We start from the raw sequence: 7789 nt of genomic DNA, 5'->3' as shown, positions 1-7789 counted from the left end.
TTCTTTCTCCCATGTGACAGGCCAAAGATTAAAATCTCTCTCCCCTTCTCCCACTCATGCTCTTGAACTTAAATGCACTTGAACAGTTTGTTCACAGCAGCTCCATGTCTGTGTGTGAGTGCGAGAGCACGTGTGTGTAGAGTCTTTGGTAGTCTCTGCTGCTCGTAATTATGTTGGCTCATAACAAGAAGCAAAGGTCAGGGTTCTGCTGGAAAAGGAGTGGGTGTGGTGGGACTGCTGTGGGACACGTCCTTCTGTCCATCCAAGTTGGTAGGCTCACACAGAGGAATCAGCAACATTCTACAAAAGACAAGGGAGGCCGGGTGTGGTGGCTCACGCCTATAATCCCAGAACTTTGGGAGGCCGAGGCGGGTGCATCACTTGAGGCCAGGAGTTCGAGACCAGCGTGGCCAACATAGTGAAACCCCATCTCTACTAAAAATACAAAAATTAGCAGGGCTTAGTGGAGCATGCCTGTCATCCCAACTACTTGGGAGGCTGAAGCAGGAGAATCACTTGAATCCGGGAGGTGGAGGTTGCAGTGAGCTGAGATCGCACTATTGCGTTCCAGAATGGGTGACAGAAAGAGACTCTATTTCAAAACAAAACAAAAAAAGAAAGGAAAAAAAAGAGGGAGGCAGAAAGGATGCTCTTCAGATTCAATGCCATGGCAAGGGTTTGTGCTCAAATTGCAGTTTTTGAAATGCAAGAATTTCCTCTTGTGGGAGCTCAAATAGCTCATCATGTGAAATTATGATTAAGGTTTAAGGATTTTTCTTAAAATGGGACTCAGAAATGCCTACCACTGTTTGGCTGATCTGGTGAAAGAAGCTGTACCACTTAACTTTCACCAGGGCCCAACGACTAGTAATTCACAATTTGTGGTTCAGTGGTCTTTCAAGCTGGAAGGGATTTAGAGATGATCCAAACCCACTCCCTTGGCAAACAGAGAAGCAAAGGCACAGGGATCCTCTTCAGTCCCTTCTCTGTCCTCTCCCTGTCCCAACTAAGTGGACAAAGAACTCTGCTCTCATTTCTCTCCCTATTTGCTTCTCTGCTATCTTCTCCATAAATCCACTTTTCTACCCGCACAGCTTCTGACCCTTAGGGTCAGAAAGCTTTAGGGTTCTGAAACTTTAAGTTGTGCGCTCCAGTGGGGTGTAACCATCCATCCATTTATCCATCCATCCATCCATCCATCCATCCATCCATCCATCCATCCATCCTTCCATCCAGTCTCCTGTTACAATGTATCTAGGTTTGGAAGAGTGACACCCTAAACCATGTGTTACCTACTTCTTCATCAATTACTTGAAGCCCTGCTTTGGACCAGATCCTACACAGGTGATACAAAGCTGCATAAAGGTGTCAAGGAGTGCTGGGCTGTTGAACTGAACAGGAGGTGGAATAGGATGAATATCACGAAATAGGCACCAACAAAATGCTCAGGGGGTATTCTCGGGGGAATTCGGAGCAAGCTTTGGGGAGGAGTGGGAAGAAGCTTGGAGGGGATCCTGAGGGGCTGGGAGAGAGGATAAGAGACTCTTATTTTTGAGACAGAGTTTCAGTCTGTCTCCCAGGCTGGAGTACGGTGGCACAATCTCGACTCACTGAAACCTCCGCCTCCCCAGTTCAAGCGATCCTCGTGCCTCAGCCTCCTGAGTATTATAGATGGGACTACAGGCATGTGCTACTATGCCCAGCTAATTTTTGTATTTTTAGTAGAGATGGGGTTTCACCGTGTTGGCCAGGCTGGTTTCAAACTGCTGACCTCAAGCGATCCACCCGCCTCATTCGGCCTCTCAAAGTGCTGGGATTACAAGTGAGCCACTGTGCCCGGTCCAGAGACTCTTTCTTACCCAGTGTGAGCTCTGCTAGACTGGAACTCAATGGCTGGGGACCCTCTCAAACCATTATAGGCAGAAAGAGTCTTTAAAGTCTTTGGATTTTAGCTTTATAGGTAAAGGCACCCTTACCCTCTCTTTCCCCAACAGCTTAAAGAAAAAATAAGTCAACGTTTCTCTTTGGATTCATACAAATCCTTTCTCTCTATGTATGGAACCAAATGGCTCCCTGAGAGGCAAATACCCACTTCATCATGGACAAATTTAACCTGAAATTAAGAAGCATGTCAGGGAATGGCCTAAAGGTATCCAGGGCTTCACTTAGCCTTGTAACCCTGACCTATGTCCCTATGTTATCACAGATGTCTTTATTTCCTCAAAGACTCTGCCTTACTGATATCTCAATTCAGATTGTCAAGGTAATTTAAAATATGTTATATAATATACACACTTGAAGTGCATATACGAGTTTAAAATAGTTTTGTTACCAACAGACATTTTCTTTCAATAAAAGTTATTTTGCTCATCCAAACACACTTTGAGCACCAACTTATACCAAACATTAATAGGGCACAAATGCCAAGAGTCACTGGAATGAAGCATGGTGCACCAGTTTTCTGGAAATCAAGTAGACACTGTGCCTCCTCCCTACTGGAGGTGTTTCCTTTTTAGAAACAAGTCTTTGAGACTTGAAACCTACTCTATAAATCAAATAATCAATATAAGCTTTATGGCAAACTCCCTTAAATTCCATGACAAGGAACTCTGAGGCATGGTCCCAATGATTTTCTTGATTGATACTGTATGAAATAAGGTTCAGTAAACCTTCTGCCTTGAAAATGTTTTAACCTGAGGCATGTGGCCTATATTTGCCTTTCCTCTGGTGCTTCCAGCACTTGGTGGGCTGTGTTCTCTCATTCTTCAAGCTTGCCCATGGATTATATAAATGACTTCAGAGCAAGGCCCAGAGAAGTTTGATGACCCTTTCTAAGCCGGGCAGTGAGTTGGGATGCCTGAACCTGGACTCCAACTTCACAAGTTTATCAGGTGGTCATTCATACCATCTTGGGCTGCGATGGACCTAAGATGGCCTATTTTGTGCCAAGGCTCTTGTTTTTCGGATAAGGAAACTAAGGCCCAGAGTGGTTTTTCTTGATCATCCAAAGCTATGGAATCTCAGATTCTTAGAGTTAGAAGGTACATTAAGCCTTTAGTTATCCAGTTTCACCTCATACCCAAAGGAGAAACACTTTCCACACACTCTCTGCCAGGTGATCACCCGGCCTCTCCTTGCACGCTTCTTGCACTGGGGAGTACATAATTTTTTTCTGACTTTTCTGTTTACGGACATGTCTAATTGTTGTCAAGTTCTTCTCTATAATCAGAGGAAACCCACTTTCCTGTTGCGTTCACTGACAGCTGCATTCCAGAGATTCCAGAATAAAACCTGATGTCTTCTGGGTTCCAGAAGTGCTGCTCTCCCCACAGCATCCCTTAGCCTGACTGAACCATTATGTTTCCTAGAGAGTTAGGGACAGATTGACTTTTGGTAGCATGGCTTAGCTAGCTCTGTTTATTTATTTTGCTTTCATTTATTAATGATAACCATCACCTTCTATAAGTCCCACCCATTTCCCTTCCTTTTCTGATGTGCAGAAAGCTCTTATTAGAACATCAATGAGTTCACTGCACTCTTTAAAATCAAGGTTCAGAAAAAAGCTGGAGTGTGCTTCTCTTGACAAGGCTGCTTGAGTATAATCATAGCTCTGTCAAAAAAATATGCAGGCTTATAAGAGGTTGTCAAATTTTTTCCTGAAGTGGGAGATGTTTGGGAAAATTTTTTTTGAAAGTTAACTGAAAAGGAACAAAGAGAAAAAATCAAGGACCAAATGATTTTATGTAAGTTTTGCATAGCTACAATTTGCAAGCTTTGCTTTGATTAATGAGAATGCAGAGGACTCCTGAAAAAGAGAAAAATGAAGTTCTGAGCTGCACACGTAATTATGAGTCTTGACCTTTCCATTTGATGAGGTTTCTACTCTCTTAACCTAGTGAGGAAACAGGTGATATGAATGAACTGAAAATATCAATTTTCAGCCATCCAGATTCATACTTCTTGTTCTGAAAGGAAAGACATCCAAGGTGGTCATTTAATAAACAGGCAGGTTTCTTTAAGCAATGTTCTGCTCAAATGATTCCGGTTATTACATTACATTCCACACCATGACTTTGGAGGGTTTCTGGATTCTTAAGCATTAAAGTTTTTTTGAAAAATTATTTTAAAGCTATTTGGATTTGTATCTCAACATAAAGAAGAAAAATTCAGGTTTTTTTTTGAGTTCTGCAGATGGAATCAGTGAAAGGTGTCCTGGTTTTCTTCATTTCTCAGGCAAGCCTCTTGGATTTCCCGTGGACAGTTGCTTGTACCTCCAAATCCTAAATCGATTCCTCTCTGGCCTAATCATCCAGTTGCTTCAAGGGCCCACACAGACACAGCTCCACATCGCACAGCCTTTGGAGGAGCAATTTTAAGGAGGACACGCTCTACGTAAACCTGGCACTGAGTGGTTTCTCTATGGCTCTCAGATTGTGACAGGGACAGTCCTGGAGTCCCTAGGGCATTACTATGTCCCTGGGGCATGAATGCATCACTCCCTTTCTTTTGAAGTGGACTCTCCTATGCACTCCAGTGATTATTAAGCCTCCTGTGGCCACTCAGCATAAGATTTCAGATCTCTTCCTGGCTTAAAATGCACTTTTCGGTTTTTCGCCAGCCCTCTTCTCTCACCCCTCTTTGCCCTGAATTAGAAGCATATCAGCAGACAGGTTCACAGAACCTTAAACTGCCCACATGGCAAATTTCTATCTTCTAGTTCTCCAGTTAACTTCTTCTTCCCCTTTCTTCTTCGTCAAATACCCAGGCTAAGTGAGATCGCTGTCTGGGAAGAGCATGAAAACCAGCTTACCCTTTCCTCCAAATGCGAATGTAATCCCACCCTTTCAATTTCCCAGCGACTGTTATGCGAATTATGAACAAGCACTGCAGACATCAATTTTCAAATGAAATGTAAGAAGAATCCTTTTAAGTTTCTAATCCTAATTGTAGACTAAGGCAGTATTATTGAAGTTGGTTTTAAAAACCAGATTGATGATGCCTCAAAATTAAGTTATATTGTACCTGCACATGCAAAAGAAAGGGACATCAAAGAGGGAGTCCATTTGGATGTCAAACAGAAATAAATGCGGGCTGAGACATTGAAGACATCTAGCTTTTTGGAGCCCAATGTTTCTTTCTTAGGTGGGGACAGTTAGTGACTTTCATGAGAGCTGGCTGTGGCTTTGTTATGTCCTCCTCTCACTACTGTGAGTTTATTTCTATGGGCATCTCATTTCCAGGGCTGAAATGATGTATTGCTTGTTTAATTTGTTACTCTCTGTGACTTTTTTTGTATTTTAATAAACAAAAGTAGTCTTTTAGGGAAGAAGTCAAGGTTGATCTAAATGCATGCAGTCAGAATTAGACTTTTTTTTTTTTTTTTTTTTAATGTAACTCCATGCACTCTTCACTTGGATGAAATCCCTAAGAATAATATTTGGTGAAAATGAAATGGCAGAACAATAAAGTAACATTTTATGGATTCAAAAATATTTACATCAAGAGGATTTCATTATAGCTTAAATTTAATAGAATTTGTAGCAAATTAAGCAGAATTTAGGAAATGTAGTTTCAGCAGTAGTAAGAATCAAATAGCTTTCCTAGATTATAAAAACTTTGACTATAAGTTTTATCCAAAGATTCATGTTTTCAATTTTAAGCAATAAAAGACATATTGGGGCTGGGCGTGGGGGCTCACGCCTGTAATCTCAGCACTTTGTGGGGCTGAGGCGGGCAGATCACGAGGTCAGGAGTTCGAGACCAGCCTGGCCAACATGGTGAAACCCTGTCTCAACTAAAGATACAAAAAATTAGCTGGGCGAGGTGGCACGGGCCTGCAATCCCAGCTACTCGGGAGGCTGAGGCAAGAGAACCCAGGAGGCAGAGGTTGCAGTGAGCCAAGACTATGCCATTGCACTCCAGCCTGAGTGACAGGGCGAGACTCCGTCTCAAAAAAAAAAAAAAAAAAAGGAGAGATCTTGGACATTTTAAAAGTCCAGTTTCTTCATCATGTAAAACTAAAGCTATAATTTTCACTTAGATAATTCTTCATAACAATTGAGCCACAGAATTAGACTATTTTAAAGGAAATGCAGTTTCATTACTTTCAACCTCGAGCAATAGAAAATTGCTTAGAAGAGAGTGTTTTTGGGATTTGCTCAAATGGAAATAGGACAGTTGTAGTTAACATCTCATTTGTTTTACAGACTTTGAAGTGTTTTGAATTTATTCTCATATATCATTTTAACACTGCCTCCTGTGATCTTTTTATACTTTATCTCTATCCAAAATATGTCAGATCCTAAATTGATAACACTTGAATTAAAAGGGTTTTGTTGCCCACGATGAAGCGGTGTCAGTGGCTCTAATGTTGGGCAGATCTGGGTTTGAGTCCTGGCTTGGCAGCACTGGCTGGGTGACTTGGGTGTGCCATTTACCCTCTCCTGGGTTCCGTTTCCTCAATGGTAAATCGGAGTAATGACAGTCCTCACTTCCTGGTGATGTTGTGAAGATAAAATGACCTAATGCACATTGCCACTTACAACAGGCCCGGGAACGTAATGTAAAGAACAAGAGCTGTTATCCTGAGATTTCTGGGAAAATCTGAGAGTCCCTGATTCATCAGGCAAACACCTGAATCTGGAAAGTCTCTATGAGCTGTAGCACCCTTCCTAGGAGGACACCAGAGGGCAAGGGCACCTCCTGCTGTGCCCAGGTTTAAACTCTGGGTAAATAACAGATTTAATCTCATGAGAAGCAAGCTCATTTTGTTACGGGTATGGAAACATTTTATCAATTTTCAGACGAAGTAAACAGTAGATGAAAGGATGTCATTTTTTCTAATTTTTCGGATGTGTAGGATGAGAAAACTGCAGTGTGAGTTTCTGAGCAATCTTAGAGGCCCCTATGGTGCAATTAGTAAGACTGTGCTGGTGTTCACCACAAAGGAAGAGCCCTGGACTGGGCTTTCTCTACACCTGGGTTCTAAACCCAGTTTTGCTGCTGTCCTAGTCCGTTCAGGCAGCTGTAATGAAATATCTCAGGCTAAGTAATTTATAAACAACAGAAGCTTATTGCTTACGGTTCTGGAGGCGGGGAAGTCACCAGAAGATTTGGTGTTTGGTGAGAACCTGTTCATCATAGATGATGCCTTCTTGGAGGCTCCTCACATGGCAGAAGGGACTAGGGAGCTCCCTCAAGCCTCTTTTATAAGGGCACTAATTCCATTCGTGAGGGTGGAGCCCTCATGACTTAATCACTTCTTCAAGCCCCACCTCTCAACACTATTGCATTGGGGATTTAGGTTTCAACATATGAAATTTGATGGACACACATATTCAGACCATAACAGCCACCAACAATACGGCTGTGGATAAATACCAAGCTCTATGGGCCTGACTCCCCAGAGAATATGATGGTTCCACTAGCCAGTCCCCATGGTCCCTTGGGCTTCTGAGTCCACAAAACAGCTCTCACAGGTGTAACTTCCGACTCTGGGGATGAATAAAGGCATTAGATGACAACATGGGTCTGTCTAATGAAACCTGCCTTACAAAAAGGTCTAGGGCAAGAGGTAGTTTTCCTCCCAGATATGTAATCCAAGGGAGAGACCCCACCTGGCTGTGCTCTGGGGTGACACAAGGCAGGCCTGCCATCACCTAGTGCTGCTGCCCAATATCAGGCTGTTGGGCACTGTGGTTAAATTGGGGTGGAGGCAGGAGGTCCTCTACTTGGCAAAGAAACAACGGTGATTATTCAGATGGATAACAAGACTTACCTAATGCTTGAT

Source organism: Rhinopithecus roxellana, chromosome 11, assembly GCF_007565055.1.
Source record: "Rhinopithecus roxellana isolate Shanxi Qingling chromosome 11, ASM756505v1, whole genome shotgun sequence".
NCBI lineage: Eukaryota > Metazoa > Chordata > Mammalia > Primates > Cercopithecidae > Rhinopithecus > Rhinopithecus roxellana.
The sequence above is the reverse complement of the archived record's forward strand: the minus strand, read 5'-3'. Positions refer to the sequence as shown.